General features: G+C 42.2%; 1 protein-coding gene across 1 annotated transcript in view; it reads right to left on the bottom strand.

Annotated features, from left to right (window-relative positions):
- Positions 1-20,837, bottom strand: part of LOC102456507 (uncharacterized) — an 82,711-nt gene that overhangs the window by 60,783 nt on the left and 1,091 nt on the right. The gene's annotated exons all lie outside the window — the stretch shown is intronic.

The following is a 20,837-nucleotide window of genomic DNA, read 5'->3' as shown; positions in this document are numbered from 1 at the left end:
TGGTCCACGGGCATGGTGGGAGAGGGGAAGGAGAAAGAGCTACAGGGCTCAGCGTTTCCTTACCGACACGAAAGGAGTATCCCCATTTGTGCTCAGGGGAAGAAAAACGAAAGGATTCCCAAATGGGAACATCTCTTGGAGACAGGGGACCAGCAGATTTGCCATGCCCTTGGGCCTCAAGTGGAAGGGGTGAGGCTGGGGCAAGCAGTCCTCTTCTGCACTACCTGGAGCATGCCATGCCCCCATAGCCCACCAGCTGGCTCTCAGAGCCACCCAAAGTGTACTGTGCATCATTCTAGCATCAATTTAAAAGGATTGTGGCTCTGGCCATCGCCACTTTGGTTGCCCTTTTGAATCTCCTGAATCTCCTGGATTCAATCCCAGGAGCAGCTGCTTTCCCTTTACCTGCCCTGTTATCTGGCCTGGTTGGAGACAAGCAACTTGCTAGCCAAGAACCACCAACCAGACAGCACTGTGGCTATGACAATTGCAGTCTATCCCCTTTAATGGGATTTTCTATGCATGGTGTCAGGGCATGTCTGCACAGCTGGCTGCAAACATGGAAGCAACCACACATTCTAACTGATCTGCTGAATGGTAAGACGAGCCATCACCAAAGTGTGTATCAATCAAAAGGTAACCCACACAACTAGTGGGTGTGGTTCACTGTCCCATGTAGTGGCACTTAGACCACTTACAGAGAGAGATAAGAATGAGTGAGCTCTACAGCCCTGAGCCACAAATCAGCTGGCTTTACAGATCAAGCTGTAGAGGCTCCTACACTGAGATCCCAGGTTCAAATCCACCTTTATGTGGTTACAAAAGCAGCTACAGAAGAGTCAAGAGAAAGTATTCACAAACCTTTGGTATCCCCACTGCCAGCTTCCCAGTGCAGACTAATGTATTGTGATACCTGGTCTCAGGCAGATTGTATATCTGTACCATGAAACCACTGTCCTTCCACTCCCTCACATTTGATTTTCTCAGACAAACCAATCTGGGAAAAGGCATTCCTATCCCAGAATAAGTAGACCCTCGTAGGCTGTCTACACTATGCATTTATTTTGAAATAAGCTGTTCTGAAATAACCAATCCCAAAATAACTATTTCAAACTATTCAAAGAGGTAGTCAAGTTAGTCTGTAACAGGAAAAACTTTAAAAAACCCCAGATAGTGAGATAGCACTTTAAAGATGAACAAAATATGTAGATGGTATCATGAGCTTCCATGGGCACAGCCCACTTCTTCAGATGACCGGAGTGTTGGATGTCCAGAACCCCAAAAATAATAAGGGCGGGGGGGGGAGGGGTGAGAAGGAAAAATGGGAGTACAAGGGGGAGAGAGGAAGAGGCAGTGGGTAGATAAATTTCAAAGGGAAAGCAGAGCCAGTATGTAACAGGAAAAACTGAAAATCAACCAATAGTCTATTAGCACCTAAAGACTAGATAGCTAAAAGAGGCAGATGAGAATCATTAGTTTGCAATGTAAAGGAAGAGTATTAACACTACGGTGGGCAAAAGCCTTCCAGTGGGCTGGATCCAGCCCCCCTAGGGCTTTGATCCAGCCCTCAAGGCAGTTTCAGGCCCTGTCCCCTACCTCGTTACCTCAGAGCAGGAGACAGGCCCGAGCCCTTCAAACTGCTTCTATTTAAAAGGCTTGCATCTTTCCCGCACCTTGCCTAGCAGTTGCAGGGAAGTCACAAGCCCTTTAAATAGAAACAGTTGAAAGGGATCACAGTCCAGAAATGTGCTAGAGGCGAGGGGAGCTGAGAGCCCTCTCAGCTGTTACTATTTAAAGGACTTTCCTGTTCCCCAGGCTGTTAGGCAATGCGTTGTCTAGCAGTCCTGGGGAAGGCACTAGCCCTTAAAATAGAAACAGCTAAAAGGGCTCAGAGCTCCCCTCACCTCTAGTGCATTGCCAGACTGCGATTCCTTTCAACTGTTTTTATTTAAAGGGGTCTTGTGTTCCCCGACTGCTAGGCAATGGGTTGCATGACAGACACAGGGCAAGTGCCGGCCCTTTAAATAAAAGCACTTAAAAGACTTTGCAGCTCCCCCAGCCTCTAATGAGTTGTTAAGAAGCCAGAGATGTGAGCCCTTTCTTCTATTTAAAGGACTCACCTGATGGGTGGCTGCATTGCCTGGCAATCACCTGGCAGGCACAAGCTATTTAAACAGAAGTAATTGGAAAGGCTTGTAGCTCTCAGTCCCACTGGCCCATTGCCTGGAAGCTGCTCAGGAGGTGTGAGCTCTTTCAACTGCTTCTATTCAAAGGGCTTTGTGACTGCCGGGCAGCTGCCAGGCCTCAGGTTAGAAGAGAGGGGCACAGCCTTGTTCTCCTCTCCTTTCACATATGCGGTGGACAATGCTCCAAGTGACCTCCAAATTGAGTTTATTGACTTTCAGAGTGATGCCTTGCTTGCAGAGCAATTCAAATCAACCCCACTTCTGGAATTTTATGTATCTCTCAATGAACAAAGCCTTCTGAAGGTCAAGGTTCATACCCAAAAGATGCTTGTACTGTTCAGATCAACTTACATCTGTGGGCAGACATTTTCTGTTGTGAAATTCAATAAATTTAAGAACAGCTTTTCTATCACTGATGACCACCTTGCAGTAGTGCACCTTGCAAAATCAGAAATGACACCTGACTTCACGTCCCTTGTTAATGCCCGACATAGACTTTCTTCTTCACACTGAGTTGCATTTTTTATACTTAAATTTAATCCACATAAGTTGCATTAAACTCAGGTGGGCAATAAGTTGCATGTGGCTTCTTCCAGTGCTTATTAACCTGTGCCTCTGTAGATACGGCCATTTAAAGCTCCTGTTGGCTGTGTATCACCATTCCTAGCCCACATGAGCTGTAGGAGGTGACATCCCAATTCAAGCAGTGCCCATTGGCTAGAGATGGTGCTCCCCAGTGAGTAGGAGGTTCAAGCAGCTGTACCAGTGGAGGTGCATATAAATAAAGCACTGGTGGCCTGCAGGGGCTAACCCTGGTGAACTGTGTCTGCTCCATGGGTTGGACCCTGCCCACCACTGATGTAACTAAAAGTTTAGCATTAGTGTTATTACAAATCTTACAAGTGTTCTCAAAATGCTAGTGTTATTATTACAAATGTTACAAGTGTTGCCCTCTATGATAATCTTTGGATAATGTTGTATGCATTTAATTATTATTAAAATTTAATTACTTTGTTGTGTAAAAAATATTGGCATCTTTTTACAGTATATGGACTGCCCCTTCTGCCCAAGGTCCTGCCCCTCCTACCCGAGGTCCTGCCCCTTCTGGGTCAGCCTGTGGACACTTCCGAAATTTGTGAAGTCTTTAAAGTGAAGTGGCCCCTCTTCAAAAATTATTGCCCATTCCTGTTCTACACACACATAAAGAACCATTGGCACCTTCATTGGTTGGTTGGTTGATAATGTCCCAGCCATCCAATATCGCGATTTAAACTATTTACATGAGAATTAAACTTGTGAATGAAGTGGAGTTCCAAACCTTCTCTGTGTATTTGGTTTGTGGAATTGGTTTGTACCAAAACAGCAACTTGGCGATCCCTTAATGAGTGTCTAATGGAGGTTAAAGTATTCACCAACAGGTATGTTCCCTTTTTGGATATCTGATTTGTGTCCATTAATTCTTTCCTGTAGCAAAATGCAGGACAATGTAGCACTTTAAAGACTAACAAGATGGTTTATTAGATGATGAGCTTTCATGAGCCAGACCCACTTCCTCAGATCAGCTTTTGATCTGAGGAAGTGGGTCTGGCCCACAAAAGCTCATCATCTAATAAACCATCTTGTTAGTCTTTAAAGTGCTACATTGTCCTGCATTTTGCTTCAGCTACCCCATACTAACACGGCTACATTTCTATCACTTCTTTCCTGTAGGTACTGTCCAGTTTGGCCAATATACGTGGCAGAGGGGCATTGCTGGCATTTGATGGCATAGATCACATTAGTGGATTTGCATTACATCCATAGTGGCCAGGATGGTAGATTACTGATGTTTTGAAGTTTCCTCAGAAAGTAGGTGGCGTCGCGGAGGTAGCTAGGAATGCTGGTGACATGGGATCTGAGAAGAGAGTCGATTTAGTCAGATAATCCTGTTGTAAGTGTGCCAATGCTTGAAATGATGGATCGTCTGGGATTTCCAGGTTTGTGTATCTTGGGTTACAGATAGAAAATCCTGGTCGGGGATTTGGAGGGGGTGTTAGTATAAATTTGGCCCTAAGCAGCATCAGGGGGTTCATGAGCAGTTGTTTCAGACTTTTATGGTATTCTTTAGTGGGAGCACAGGAGAGAGGCTTGTAGACTCTGGTATTGGTGAGTTGCCTCCTATTCATAATCTGTTCTGTTCATGATGACTACAGCACCTCCTTTGTCAGCCTCTTTGATTATGATGTTAGGATTGTTTTTGAGGCTGTGTAGAGCAGGGGTCTCAAACCTTTTTACGCACAAGATCACTTTTTGATTTTAAGTGGAACCCAGGATCTACTTCAGACCCAAATACCCAGGCCCTGCCTCCTTTGTGCCTCTCCTCCAAGGTCCTGCCCCTGCTCACTCCATCCTCCCTCCCTTTCACCAGGCAGGGACAAAGGGTTAGGGTCTTGGGCTAAGGGATTTGGGGTGTGAGAGGGGCTCTGAGCTAAGCCTGTGGCAGAGAGTTGGGGTATAGTAGGGGGTTCAGGCTCTGTAAGTGTTTGGGTCCAGCGGGCTCAGGACTGGGACAGGGGTTTGGGGTGCAGAAGAGGGTTCATGACTGGGGCAGAGGCTCGGAGCTGGGTCTAGCTGGACACTGTTTACCTCAGGTGGCTCCTGGGAGATTCTGGTGCCTCCTCACCTGCCTGGACTTTGGTGACTGTAACATCCCCCAGGTGGCCTGCTGTGTGCTCCACAATCTTTGTGAAAATGTGGGGGAGACTTTCCTGCCAAGGTTGAGGGCAGCAGTTGAATGGCTCACCAGGGTTTTTGAGCAGCTGTGCACTAATGCCACTCAGTGAGCCCATCAGGGGCTGTGCTTATCAGGGAGGACCTGAGGGAGAGTTTCTGCCAAAGACAGCTATGAGACTCTCCTCCAGGCCTCCCTACAAGGGACCTCTGTAGTGCCTGTGTGTGCCTTTCCACCCACATCCCTCCCTATGCCTACCCTTCTTCCTCCCCCCTCCCCCCGGCCACCTGTAGATCAAATAAAAAATACTTTTTGATTTGAACACAAAACTCTCTTATTTTTATTTGAGGAATACAACAGGGGAGGGACTTGGGAAAGAACCGAGTATGGGGGAAATGGGATGGAGGAAGGGCTCAGTGATGTGGCTTGGGTGTCTCTGGATGCCTTGGCTGCCAGAGAGGTCCAACTACCCTGTGTGCACAGCCCTCAGCCATGGGGGCTAGGAGGAGAAGCCAGAGGGATGGGGGGGTGTCATGTTATTGGATTTTGAGGGGAGCAGCCGGGTCACTGCTGCACCCGTGGGCGGGTGTTCGCCCCAAAAGTGGTACAAAGAGAGCCATGTGAGGTGTCAAACAAAAGCTTACTTTCCACTGATTCTGTATATGCTCTTCATATATCTGTATAATGTCTGTGTGGAGTTATGAATATGTACTCTGTATGGAGACTGGAAGTTTCTCTGTATGTGGTTGAGTAATGAGCCAGGAATGTTTGCCTATGGACATATTAATGAGCAAGTCTCCAGGGAACAATGGATCTCCGGAGGCCAAAGACACACCTGACCACTTGCCATGTGACTCTAGCCAGCTTGGAAGAAACCAGGAAGGAGATATAAATATGCCATGTGGATGACTCCATCTTGGTCTTCAGATCTGCTTCTGACCCCAGATGTGGCCTCACAGGGAATCACAAGCCGGAAAGAACTGTGGACCCATCCTGGCATAGGATGTGCACCAAGGACTTTCAAGCCAGCAGCTGTAACATCTCTGCTGCAAGCCTACATTGAGAACTGGGAGATTCGATGCATGTAATGTATGATACTTTAACAACCTTACTCTCATGCTTTTCTTCCTTGTAGTAATAAACCTTTAAATTGTAGATTCTAAAGGACTGGCTCAGCGTGATTTGTGGGTAAGATCCAGGGAGTAAATTGGCCTGGGATCTGTGGCTGGTTTCTTGGAACCAGACAGAACTTGTTCAGGGAAGGTGAGATTGGTCTCTAAAACCCCTCACCTGTGTATGAGGCCTGGGGCCATCTGGAGCATGGATATTTCTGGGGGGTGGGAGGGGTTTTGCTCATGAGGCTTCAGATAGGCAACTGAAGCGCTCTGCAGGGCTGGTTTGTGGCCTGTTTGGAAAGGTCTCCAGTCTGGGGGCTATAGAGAGCCCCGAATTTGAGCAATTCTCCCTGAGCGGATGCCCTCAGCTGTGCCCAGACCCGGCCCGGTCCATCACAGGGTGGGTGCTGGGAATTGGGGAGGAGTGAGTCCTGGGGGTGGGGATTGGTGGACCACTCAATGGCGATGGCGAGGCACTCCACAGTGGTCATGAAAGTGGGGCACATGATCTCGTGCTGATGGACAGCTGCTCCTAGATGCATCGCCTCAGCTCCCAGTCAGCCCAGCACTCTTCAGTGTTGGCAACCCACCCCTGGTGCTCCTCCTCAAAGTTTCAGTTGAGGGCACACAGGTAGTCCATGTGTTTTCAGACCAGGTCCTCATGGGGTTGCCTGCAGCTGAAGGTCTCATGGGATTAGGAAGATGGCACAGGAGGTGTTGGATGGCCCTGCTATGAAGAAAAGTGAGAAAGGCAGTCACCCCAAGAGACATTAGCTATGAAGCCTAGCCCTCATCTCTGAACCAACACTAAAAGTTTCAATTCAGATGATGGCAATATGCTTTGAGCAAGGCCATCTGTTGCCTAGACAGTAGGCACTTTCCTGCAGGGGCACAGATGACCTAGGTAAAGATGTTAAGAGATGGGTAATCATGTAGTTGATACGATTTATACTGACTGCATGATTAGTTGATAAGGGAAGGCATGGCACTTAGAAGGAGCAACCCCCACTGTGACTTTACAGTTTAAACCCTAAGTAAGAGCCGGCACACAGACAGCTCAGCTCCTGCCACATTTTAATTGCAGAGCTGTAGCGGGGGTAGCTCCTGGACCCAGCGTGAACCAGGATTGAGCCAAGCTTGCTTAGTCCTGGCTCATGCTGTGTCTAGCAGCCCCTGTCTGCAGTCAGCTCAGAGTGGCTGGGAACAGAAGCTGGTGCTGGAAGAAGCTGGCTTAAAAGCTGGGTCTCCCCAGCACTGGCTCGTGCTCCCCCCTTGCTGCCTCTGATGTAGAGACAGTGGGAAAGAGGAAATGTGAATAGTTGACTCAACTATCTGATAATTGACTACTCCTTTACATCTCTAGTCCCAGGGGCCCTTACTACCCTCACGTGCTGGGGGCAAGCAGGCATGGGAAGGGGAGGGGGGGGGAATGCAGGGAAGGGGGATGTGGCAACTTAGTTTCTTTCCATGTCCCACACATGCCAGGTCTGGCAGTGGCAGCATCCTGCAAAGAGAGAACTTCTATCCCTGCTGGAAGAAAAAGGTTCCTATGCAGGGAGTCAGTGTCGTCTGCCTCACCACACTTGACTGGGAGCAGATGGTATGTGAGAGTGTGGGCATAACCTTGTGCCACGTGTGGCACTGCTGTGTGGTTCCACGAACCCAGCCTCCTTAGTGGTCGCTTGTCATAGGAAGATGTCCCACCACAGAGGCCAGAATAAGGCAGGCCTGTGCAGGAACCTTGTGAGAAGGGGTTCTTATGTGAGAGCCTCGTGGGACTGGGTGCTCTGGACTGGTACTCCATGTGCACCCATGTACACAGGTTGTTGTGCAAACCGCAGGCTGAGAAAGCCAAGCAAGGAGTGCACAGCCCTTTATAGCCCTTTGCCTTCCATCACATGTAGATAGGAAAAGTCATGGTACTCACCAGAACTGTCTTCCCTGGCTTCATCCAAGCCCTGGGAGACATCCTGGGAGGGGGGTACCGGCTCCAGGGAGATGATGAGCTCCTGGCTGGTAGCCATGGTGTCAAGGCCTGTTCCTCCTTATCATTCTCATCCTTATTATCCTCTTCCACAGCCCTATGCTCCTGGAGGCTGACGATGGGGGTGTCCAGGCTGAATTGATGATGGGGGGGGGGAGGGAGTCTCCCCTCCCAGGATGGCATCCAGCTGTGCATAGAAATGGCAAGTCTGGGCTGTCATCTCAGAGCAGGAAGTTTCCTCCCTGGCCTTGATTCAGGACTGCCTCAGTTCTTTTATCTTCATCCGCACCTGGTCAAGGATGTGCCCCTTCTGGTCATAAACACCAGCATTTCTGCATCTGGTATGGAAATCCTGGAGGTTAGACTCTTTGGTCCAGACTTCAAGGTGGCCTAGTATCTCTGCACCAGTCCAGGCCCGCACTCTCTTTCACCCCTGACCAGGGGCTTCCAAGCTGGCTGCAGCTGTGCTGGCAGCCATGGGGGGCTTGGAAGGAGCACTGGGGTAGCTCATGGCTGCAGTGAAGGCTGCTGCTGTGTGGCATAGGGTTAGCCAGCCCAGTGTGTGCCACAAGTCCTTTCCCTTCTGACTACAGCTTTAAACCTTGCAAGAGAAAAGAAGCTATAGAGTTTTCAAGGGTGTGGACAGAGGAGTGACCAGGATAGCTGTGAGAGGCCCTGGAGGTCAATTATTTCGAACAACAGCTGAGCATCCACACCAACCCTATTTTGAAATAAGCGTTATTCCTCATAGAATCAGGGGTAATTATTTTGCTATAACAAGCCCATTATTTTGAAATAATTTCAAAATATAGGGCTTGCTGTGTGGATGCTTACCTTGTTATTTTGAAACAACAGGAGTTATTTCAAAACAACTCCCCAAAATAACTCCCCAGTACAGACATGCCCATAGGAAGCTATAGCAGTATATTTATGCTATAAATACACCTTACTATATTTATAACAATATAGTTAGAACAGGAGATTTCCTTGTGTAGATAAATCTGAAACACCCATGAGGGAGAAAGAGTAGACCTATTGAGACCGTGGCTGGAATAGTGGTCAGTTCTGGGTTCCTTTATTATAGGGAAGACGCAGAGAAATTGGTAGTTCTGAGAAGAGCAACAAAATTACTGAGATGGATGGGAGACTGCAAAGAGCTACATATGTATAATTTTGCTAAGCCGAAGAACAAAGGGGTGGGAAAACTTTTTTTCCTGGCATTTGGGCCAGGATCCAAAGTTTTCTCTCTGTGTTTAGAAGGAGTCTTCTTCAGTGTAGACATTAAAGCAAGCTATATAAATATTTCTAGGTACAATAGGTAGTAATGGGATGAAGTTAAGAGACAAAGGTTTTGTCTACACTATAAAGATAAATTGGGAAAAGATATGCAAATTGCGAACCGCAATTTGTGTATCTTTTCCTGCTATTCTTCCACAAGAGGCTTTTCCAAAATTTGGCTCGTCTGTACAGTGCCAAATTTTGGAAAAACCTACTCTTTTGACAAATCCTTTCTTCCATGTAAAACGAGGTTTACAAGTATAGTGAAAGAGCACATCCATTTTTCTGAATTTTTTTTTCAGAAAAGCAGACACATTCCTTGGATGCATCAGTGCTTTTCCAACATACCTCCAGTGCCCCAGAAAAAAGCTGCAGTCTAGATGTAGCCAAAGTTGAGATGGGATTTTAGCATAATATTCCTGGCAGTGAGAGCTGTTAGGTTGTTGAATAATCTCTCAAAGGAAGTGAGGAAGCCCCAGTACTGGAAACATTTGTAATCTAGATAAAAAACACTAGAAATAAAAGTTCTGCGCTAGAAAAGCAGCAAACTAAGTCCCAGAATTCATGTTTGATCCTTGAGAAAACTAGTTCTTGTATGACTGTGAAAGCAACAGATTTCAACCCTATTAGGTTCTGAAATTACTGCAGTGTTTATTGCTTTTTTTAAGAAAGGTTTGTGATTTGCATGCAAAATGCCATATCAAATATGATCCTACCTCCATACAAAGATGCCATCTGTTTTTCCCCATTTTTTTAAGCAAATGCTAATGCCAAGTGCCCTCATCCCCAAAAAATTAATGCCTTAGAAAGAGAAACAAAGGCACTATTTAGAGAATCTCCTCAGGCAAATAATCATGAATTTGATGGGAGCACCATAAATTACAAAAGTAAAGTGGTGTAATGAAGAGTTCAGGATGCCATGATCATTTGCTTCAGGGCTTCAATAGGTCAATATAGGTCCTTTTTCTACTAGAGTGAGCTTCAATTAACAAAATGTACACAACCCACTATAGAAAAATGTAATAGTAAACGATATGGCTGATGGAAATTGGGGGAGGGGTGGAGAAGGAACTTTCATAAGGTCAATCTGGTTTTCATTTTCTAGAAATTGAGCAGGCCAAAGCAGTAAGTAAGTAACTCACATTAAAGAATAAGGGAATATGGACAAAATATGTTTGGATTTCTCATCAACAAAGAAGAATGTACATCAACCAAAATTTATAGATTTGTAGTAAAATAATCTTTTTTGTTGTCCACTATAGGTCAATAAGACAAGCTGTGTATTTATAAAAGCAGTCTTTTGTTATGGAAGTCTTTTGTTGAAAAAATTCCAATACCTAATCTACATTTAGTTCCACTGTCCAAAATTTAAAAAAAAAATTATCAAAGCAGACGTGGACTACATGAGTACATCTCTTTCAAAACTTTAGTACAGAAAGTGAGTGGGTGTTTTGTTGACTATTTCATGTTCAAAAAAAGTTCTGAGCTAAAAAAAAAAAAACAACCTACAGTTACACACTTAAAAGCGCCTTGCAAATCAACAAAGGCTGGTTTGAGCTTGGATTTCTTTTTCAGCCACATGAAGTGATTGTTCTTTACCCCCAGACCTTTGGATGTTTCACATGTTTGGTGTTTATGCTGTAAAACCATATGGAGAAGAAAACATTCCACATGTGAAAGCTCATCTGCAAACATTCCGTCTCACCACTTATACCTCAGAATCATCCCTGTGCCTCTTCTGATATTCTCCTCATGTCACACAAGGAAACAAGTTCAAGATAAAGAAACTGGGATAAGGATTTACAAGACTCCTGCTCCGCCAGGACTTCAGAGTACAGGATGCTTGTAAATTGCATTTTACTGCCTGCACACAAAGACAGAATATTTTGGGTAATAGTGGGAGGGTAGAGGGAAAGAGGAAGAATATTAGGAAACCTCCGGGGCACTGCTGCCAGAGGGGAAAAAATGGAGCATTGAATTTGTTATTATATGGTCCCAACCAGAGAACAGTTTATTTTTCCAAATAAATCTGCTTTGCAGACACCCTTTCAAGTTATCAGGAAACTTGGAATCAGTTACTGTTACTTTCAGAAGCAAGTCAAAATGTTCAGCCTACCAGGCTTGACATTGCCAAGGTCAGCTTTAAAAACAAACAGCTACATGGGGCCGTGAAACTCAGACAGGCAGGTCTTAACTCCATTTGAAAACACAACTCCCAGTCAGACACCCTCTCCCCATCACACATACACACAGACCTACAATGTTGGCAGCAAACTAAAAGACAAGCAACTCATGGCTTGATCCTCAGTTTCAGCAGCTTGAGGCCCCCTACATATTATGCAAACCCTGCAAAGAATCCTTTTAAAAGAGCCTGAACTATCATTTGGGCTGAAGAAGATTTAATAAGAGAGACAGCTCAGAGTCCTGCTAAGTGGAACATATATAGGCAATTAATCCAGGAGGGCACCTGCCAAACAGGTAAATTGAAGATGTTTAAAGAACCGGTGATCAGTCCACTTTAGATGCTCTCTTAACGCTGCAATAGCTCTGAATGGAGATTTGCATATGTCCTTTTGATCTGATGTTGCAATCTGGCAGCTAATAAAAAAGAATGAAAAGAAAATTGGATGAAAAAGCAGACAGTAATAGGTCAAGGCTGATTCGTCAATTGCTTGCATCTAATTAGTTTGCCTTTGTTTTTGGAGCTTTGATGCCCACCCACGCTTTGTATTTAAGAAGGAATGGTGATCCATGTGCTCCTCTGAATTAGGGGTTTCTTTTAGTTTAATTAGATACTTGTAAAGCTCTCTGAAATCCTAAAATAAAGGTGCTGTGAAAGCAAAGTATTATGACTGTTCTGTTATTAAAGGCCTCTGCCTGTACGGAGTACACCCCCCCAGTGTCCAACTACACCAATAATCAGCCAGATTACAACTCACTGAAATCCAGTAGACTGTAATTGATTTAAGTGAGATCCTAGAAAGAAAGGAAGCACACCAAGGGGACATAGCTTTTTCTTCTCACATTACATCACTTCTTTTTCTTAGTGTATGTGCAATATACCTCATGTGGCATGTGACCAGGATTCATCATCAAAATTGGTTTGCTGGGTAAATTATTAGATTGCCTGGCTTGGGCCAAGTAATGATGGGGAGTGCAACATGAATACTGATCCATGGCACCTTTCCCACACTTGGATTTCTTCTCACTATGTTTCATATATGTTGTATTGGGCATGGAATGAGTAGGACAATGTACTACAGGTTGAATCTTTCTAGTCCAGCTCCCTTGGGACCTGATGGGTGCCAAACCAAAGAATTTTCCAGACTATGAGAAGTCAATATTGAAGCAAGCGGTCCACTTTATATTTTACTGAGGTGAATGAATGGAACAATGCTTGCAATGCTTCTTAATAATGAATGAATGCACTGATACATCATATATTAGCCTGTGCTTAGCCATGGCTTATCAGCTATCTAAATAACTAAGTGTTAGTGTTGTTACACAATTTTATTATATTGACACAAGGAAATAAGTAGATAATGCCTAAAAATCATCCTCATACTTAGTGGCATTACCAGCACTTCCACTGTTTATTGGGCTCTTAGAAGACATTTAAGGGTAAATTAGAGCTAAATAACAGCACAGAATACTGAGAGCCAGGACTGGTGGTCATAAACAAACTTCATGGGGCTACAGGACACTTGACCACACCCATGATAAGTGAACATGCGGCTATCTAAAATCATGCTGGACCATGGATGCTGGCAGATCAGAGAGTGCTGGACTAGAGAGTATCAACCTGTAACAGGGATTAAGATGTTCTCAAATGGGGGTCTCAGTGATTTCAAAATTGCTAGTAAATGAAAAGTATTAATACATTATTTTCAGGATAACTAATCTACACATAATTCAAGATACTATAAGTTACCCACCAGTAATATTAAAGGACTTTTCTAAGCAGAAAATAGTTTTGTTCTATTAGCATCTTTCATATTCAAGGCATAGCCTAACCCCACCCTCCCATCTAATTAAGATTCATACTAATTACAGGCAACAATACCAAAAGTAAATCTGACATTTAATGTTCAACGTGCATAATCCTAAGGCACAAATGCAGAGCTGTGTTCTACGGCTGAGTTTTAACTTTGAAAAAAAATCCTACATGGCTTCAAAAATTCACAAGTTAAATCATAGTAGCAGACCAACCATCCACATATTCAAATGAGATCTGCTCAACACAGAAAAGGACATAGCAGGAGGGATCTGATAATAGTCTTCAAATATGATAAGGGATATTATAAAAATGATGGTGATTAACTGGCCTTCATGTCCACTGAAAGTAAAACAGGAAGTAATATACTTAATCAGTAGCAAGGGAGATTTAGATTAGATATTAGACAATTTTTCCTAACTATAAAGCTAGTTACATACTGGAATAGGTGACTAAGGAAGATTGTGGAATCCTAGTCATCGGAGACTTTTCAGAACGGGTTTGATAAACACCTTTCAGGGATGGTCTAGGTGTTTTACCCTGTCTCAGCATGAGAGAGGTTGGGGGGACTAGAGGATTTCTTGATGTCCTCACTGGCTTTACATTCTATGACCGTAGGAGAATTCTGTGATGCTAGGTATAGTCATTGTTCCATTTATGCCAGAGTTTGATATCCATCTTCTGGTAGAATTTGGCACCCAATATTTTAAGGATAAAACAAAAATATAATGTCCCCCCAGTCTATCAGGTGAAACAAATAAAAATATCCAGATACTACTATTATTTCTTGAGTGTCCCAGAAGTGAAGAAAGAGTCTCTTCACTTTTTAAAATAGCACTATGGGATCATTTCCTTCAACCTGAACATCTACCTAAAGGCATGTCTACACCAGGAAATTATTTATTTTGAAATAATAACTCCCAAAATAACTATTTTGAAATGGCATGTCCACATTGCAGGGAAGTCTCAAAATTAGTCTGAGGCAGGCTTCCTTAATGTGGATGCGCTACCTTGACTAAGAGCCCCAGGAAGCATTGGGGAGTGATTACTTTGAATGACTCTGGGGAGTAGTTATTTTGAAATAGCAGCAGTGGAGCATCCAAACTACCACTATTTTGAAATAACTATTTTGAAATAAGCATTATTCCGTGTTGAAAGCAGGAGTTATTTCAAAATAACCAGGTCTTTATTTGAAATAGTGGGTTTGTAGTGTGGACACTCCACTTATTTTGAAATAAGGGAAGTTATTTTGAAATAACTTCTCAGGGCAAAAAGTGAGAAAGGACTTTGATTACAGTTTTCTCCTTAAGGACAGTTTGTATCTCCAGTGGTGCAGAATCCCATTAACTTCTATAATGTAAGTGATTCTGTATAATTTCATGATTCCTCCACTCCTAGATTAGATCAAGAAGCCAAGGGATGTATCTTAGAATGTTGGTGGGGGGAAAAAAATCATGGTCCAACTCTAAAGAGTTGGTATGCAAGACTTGTGATATGCAAGACTTGAAGCCAAACTTGTAAATCTTTCCCATTTTCAGCCTTTTCAGTGCTTAAGTAATTAGAGCTATGACAAAATTATCTTTGGATCACATTGCTGATCAGTGCAACATTAAAGAAAAAGAACTTGACTCAAAATATTCTCATACACATAAATTTGCCTAGAACTAGGCATCCAAACTCCAGGATATTATTTCTCCAGAACTTCCACATGAACTTTACCCTGTAAAGATGCATCTACACTGCAGTGCTAGCACAAAATAAGCTACACAATTTAAGCTATGCAAATGGTGTAGCTTATTTTGAGATAGTCTATTTTGAAATTTAATTTTGAAAAAGACCACTATTCTGACCAGCCCTTTAATCCTCATGGAATGAGGTTTACCAGGACGTCAGAATAGCATGCCCATTATTTCGATTGCATTTTGAAATAATGGGTGTGCAGTAAAGACACAGAAAATGCTATTTCAGGATACCAGATGTATCCCAAAATAGAGCCACAGTCTAGATATACCTTAAGGGAAAACCTTCCTACATTATTGTAATTGAAATACCAGACTAGTGGCAAGATGCAAACTAACATGCATGAAAAAATAAGGATTCAATGATCTAAATTCAATTATGTTTTCAGAACACTGATTTGGACTCAGTAGGAAATATTTTAGACCAGAAAAAAAAACTAAATGGGATTATTCATTGAACTGATGTGGAAATGAAGCAGAAATTTTGTGAATAAGTTCATTGCATATCAGTTGGAGCGGGTTAAAAAAAAGCAGAGATTTATTATATAACAAATGAAATACTGCTCCAGATTTGTGATATACTTTCCTGAAGTGAACTGTAAAGTAAAAGTCACCATTGCCACTATAAACAAGTTCCATTCCTGAAGATGGATAATATAGAAACATTTATTGCCCAATATAAACAAGTACCTTATAAGAGCTCTGAAACCATACATTTTGATTGATCAGGAGAGTACATATTAGGGATGTTAAGGACTAGCCAACTATTCAATAAGCATTTAGTTATTGGCTAGTCTGCCAACTAGTTGATTCCAACCCCCCCCCCCCCCCCCCCCCCCGCACCCTACTGACTCTATGAGCGGTGCAGTGCTGCCCCTTTAAAATGCCAAAAGCGTGCCCGGAGTCAGCTGGGGACTTCCCAGTTAACCCCAGCTCCATGCAGCATTTCCTTAGAATATGGGGTCAGCTGGGGCTCTTGTACATTTCAAAGGAAGAATGCAGAAGTGCCTATTGACTAGTCCAAGAGTTGATGGAAATTCTATTGACTACTCAACTAGTCAATTAACCATATTTTAACATATTTCTAGTGTATATACAAAATAGGTGATTTAATTTACAAGGAAATTTTAAAATTTAAGAAGCAACTACTGAAGATCAGAATCAAATACTGTCATTAGAATATATTTTATTAAACGCTACTAATATTGGGGTAATCAAGTTTCTTGCTTCTGGATGTTAGGGAATTCCCCCTGTGGATTTAGGAAACATTCTCACTCACTCCACATATACAAGTCAGTACTCTAGACCTGCATGTTAACTAGCAAGATAGGCCCAGTATCAAAACACTCCATGAAACAAATACCAGCTAATGCAATACTAACAGATATAAAGGCATTGTAAACAACAAGAAAAGCTAGTGCAGTAGAAATATTACCAGATTTATTTAAACTTTATAATGTTCTATTCTACTGCTCAGTAGTACTGATAATGGATACAGTAAAGGATCTTGAGCTCACTGACAGGGAAATCTTTAGCTTCTTTGAAGATGTCTTAGCTGACATCTTGTCTTACATATTTGTAAAGGTCTACATATCCTTGCAGTAACCAATAAAGTAATAATTATATGGAACTGAAAAACCAATTAAAATAATAACTCACCATACACCTGGAGAGACAAGGTTGGTGAGGTAATATTTTTTATTGGACCAGTTTCTGTAGGTGAGAGAGGAGACAGACTTTTGAGTTTACAGAGCTCTTCTCAGGGCTGGGAAATGTACTTCGTATCACAGCTAAATACCACGTGATGAAGAATACACCTGGTTGTTTGGCTGAAAACCAGATTTGTAGTAATAGCCTTATTCTTTATCACTTTTAATATCCAATATTTAGCAAGGGACATTCTTTGAATACACAACACATATGGAGATACTTGAACAAGCTACCTATTTTTCCTACAGCTGTAGCTGAATTGCAATAGATAACTATTGTGTATGTTTTTAAGTGTTTCAGGTTTTACATACTCTGCTAAGGTGAATATTTTGCTGCTCCAGTTGCATAATTTACTAATACAGATGCATGCTTGGCTGACTGGCAGGATGCTATAGTTCAGTCGTTGAGATTCCGGATACATTGCCAATTGTCCAGCACGCTTTGTTGATCAGCTGCAGACTTTAATAGCTGAAATTTCATACACTTTACTAATCAGGCCACATTCTTTGCTAATTGAGGTGCATATTTTAGTAACTGCATTTTTTAATACTTGACTGGTCTTGGGAAGGATTCTGCTCTCACTCAAGACTATGGCAAAACTCCCACTGGTTTCAATGGGATGGGATCAAGTTCCTAGCTAGAGAGTCTGGGATAGTAAATAACCTCTTTCACTTTTTTAAAATAAAAACTTTTTTTGAATGCAGCAAGTAAATAGCAGTGTGTTTTGGATAAAGAGAGATTTTCTCTTTTAGGATTTTATTAATAGAACTGTACTTCACACTGAATTGGAATTTTGACTGCCTCCTATGTTTGGCTTCAAAGTTATATTTTTCTCCAGGATAAACAATTCATAGACCTGTAGATCTTGTTTCACTTGCTGTAGACAAACAGAAACAATAATCTCCCACCACTTCTTCAGTTTCTCCTTCATTTGATTTTTAGATCTATTTTTTTACTTGTTAATGTAGTGCTTCATTCGCATTCCTGGAGATAAAGTTCTATTTACCCACAAACCAGACACAGACTTCAAACAGTCCCAGCTTCTCCACATGAGCTTCCCAATGTGTCTCGGCTCTGACCTGAAATACAGACCACCTCCAGGGGTGAAAGGGCAGTTCAGTCTCTCTGGTTCACACAATACTTGACCTCTGTACTGAAACCAACAAGGGGGCCAGTTAGTGTCAATTTTGGATACAATTTTTAATTATGCAAACTAGATGCCACCTAACAATTCATTTGGAGCAGGCCATAATACAATTTCCAGATGGCAAGAGTTTTTTACTCTGCTAACCTGGTTAGGATTTGAACTATCAGCTTAGAGGGAAACTACAAGTCCCACTCTTTAAGAATCAGAATCCAGACAAATAGGATAAAACCAATAAGACTTCCAGTTTCAGGACCATAATACAATCCTTGATAATACCAAGCAAGCTCAGCCTGCTTCACATAAACACATGTTGTAAGACAGTTTTCAAAGGCCTGTCTTGAGATGTCATTATAGGATGCCTGCAGAGGTTAGTGAGACTTAAAAAAAAAGCATAGAGATCATGCTGAAGAAAATTGTTCTGTGACTGTATTTAGTGTGCTACCATAAAAAAGGCAGCTTCTTTAAAAGTCAGTACATAGCTAAGCTAACCATCTTAAAAGAAACCAATCAAACTGATAGATTTCAATGTGCGTGAACATTGACCTGCAAAGCTATTTTGCATCCACCAAAACATACAGCTTAAACAAACATTCCTCCATGTCCGACCCACATGCATGTAACTCAGCTAACACCAATTCCATCTAACTATACGGAAGAAATTACAATGCCAAACTAGTTCAGGAGTATCTAAAAAAATCAGGCATCTTGTGAATTACACAGCTGGACAAAGAATGTATCTATCCACATTAAGAAAACAAATAATACTCTACGTACCTTTTTAGTAAATGACGCAATTCCATATGAAGTGTTCCCAGTCAATTTTTACAAGATAACTACCACACATTAATTATCTTCCATACTATACTTCACACTTTTCTCGGCACCATTAACAATTGTTCCAAAAGGATTTGATTCTGCGCCTATTGAAGTCAATGGCAAAAGTCTTGTTGACTTCAGTGGGACCAGGGTTGTCTATTACTGCATTTAAATGGTTAGTGATCATCATTTTTTGACCATGTGAGAGTACATTGAAAAGGGAATATATATATATTCAAGCTGATGATTTTCTGGTCTTACCTATTTAATATAACCCATCTTACACCTATGTCCCTTTAGGGAAAGCACCATACACAGCCATTTATTGTTTAAATCCTGGACATATTCTGGATTACACACACATTTAAGTAATAATAGATGGTAAGGCAAGTTTTTACACCAGGCTACCCACATGTCTCAAGCACTTTATAAAACATTAAATCAAAGGGGAGGTTCTCTAGTAGACTTCATTTCATGTTATTGCATTTGTATGTTTGGATCTATGTTTTAGTAACTATAAAGGAATGGGCACAAGCAATACTCTCACAATCAAGAGTCTGCATTAATAAAATTATTTTTTCTGATCCATTTTATAGACAGCGTATTATCACAACTGAGGAGCTCTTCTCTCCAAATCATCTTCAAAGGACAGATAAGGGGAAACCATATGAAACATCCGAATCTTTAGCTTTAGATTTTGTATACCTGCGAGTTTTTTCCAGTTACATTTACTACTATTCTAGTTATAATGAAACCATTTTAATTTCTGCATGTGGTTGCACATATTGCACAATACAAGCAGCTTTTGATAATTCAGCATAAGCATATTCCCAAGTGACAAGTTAAACTGGAAAGAGATTCAGCACTCTTATTTTAGAATAACTCCTCACAGGAAGTTACACAGGTGTAACTATGGCAGTTTACCCTATACCCAATCATATCCTATTAGCTACTCTCCATGTAAACACACCCTTTCTGTTTCCTGCACATTGCCTGGTAAGGCACAAATATGGAAAAGGAATACAAAAATGAATACAAGATACTTTATATTAGGGCCCAGGGATTACTTTTCCTTCATATACATTGTGCCTTCTACAATCTCAATTTTCACCACTCAGCATTTCTGAGGCCCATAATTCAGACATAAAAGCAAGATACTACAAGCTAGATGTGGGTCTGGGCAAATTTGGATATAAAACAATAAACTATTGAGCATGATAATAATAGTCACAGCAGAAAATCCACAGCAGCAACCCACATAATAGGTAAAATCTTTGGGACAAGGGCTTTAGCTTTTTATTTTTCTGTAGAGCTCCAAGCATGTTTTGGGCACTACAGTTATACAACAAAGCAGAGACATAAAAAAATTATAAAAATTAACCAGAAAAAAGAAATAATGTAGTACAGTGATTTAAACAAGTCTTTGGCTCAATGCTGAGCCTTGCTATGACCCCTTTGTTCTGCCCCGGCAATCCTTGGTTGGCAGATTAGTCCATTGGGTAGTTTAGAGGTGATTTAGCCTCCTGCTGCTCTAAGCATCAGCAAGACATATCTGACTCTTGTGTGGCATGCTCACCTCAGCAGCACAAGCTCTTGCAGTCAGAACACTAACCTTCCAGTTCCGTCTCTGTCACACTTGTGTAACTGGGGATTAAGTACTGCAATAGAGGGCAACCTGTGGCCCATCGGGGTTCTATGCGTGGCCTGTGGTGTAAGACATTTTGTTTACAGTTGCCCATTTGAAGTGAGGCCAAATTCCACTGGTTTCCATCCACATAGGTTTTTTCCTACTAAAGTAACATACACACAAAGCAGGGGAACATAAAATGAGTTGCATGCTGATTGCACACTACATTGCCTAGGAAAGCCCTGCACTCTTTCTGCATCTAATTTAAGTGTTGCTATGGTTCAGTGGGGATACCCTGCAAATTCTAGGTACACAAGTGCAGTTAGCAAAATGACCCTAGCCTGGGAGACTATTTTGGTTAGAACAATCTTGAGCCCACTAAGATTGAGGGCTACTCACTAGCCTAGGTTGCCCATTACTGATGTACAGCTTCTCTACCTCAGGTCCCTCATCTCTACAATGGGGATAACAACACCTGGTGCCATTCCAAAGGATTAGTAGCTTCAGGAGTAGCCAAGTTAGTCTGTACAG

Source organism: Pelodiscus sinensis, chromosome 15 (genome assembly GCF_049634645.1).
Source record: "Pelodiscus sinensis isolate JC-2024 chromosome 15, ASM4963464v1, whole genome shotgun sequence".
Classification (NCBI taxonomy): domain Eukaryota; kingdom Metazoa; phylum Chordata; order Testudines; family Trionychidae; genus Pelodiscus; species Pelodiscus sinensis.
The sequence above is the reverse complement of the archived record's forward strand: the minus strand, read 5'-3'. Positions and strand labels throughout refer to the sequence as shown.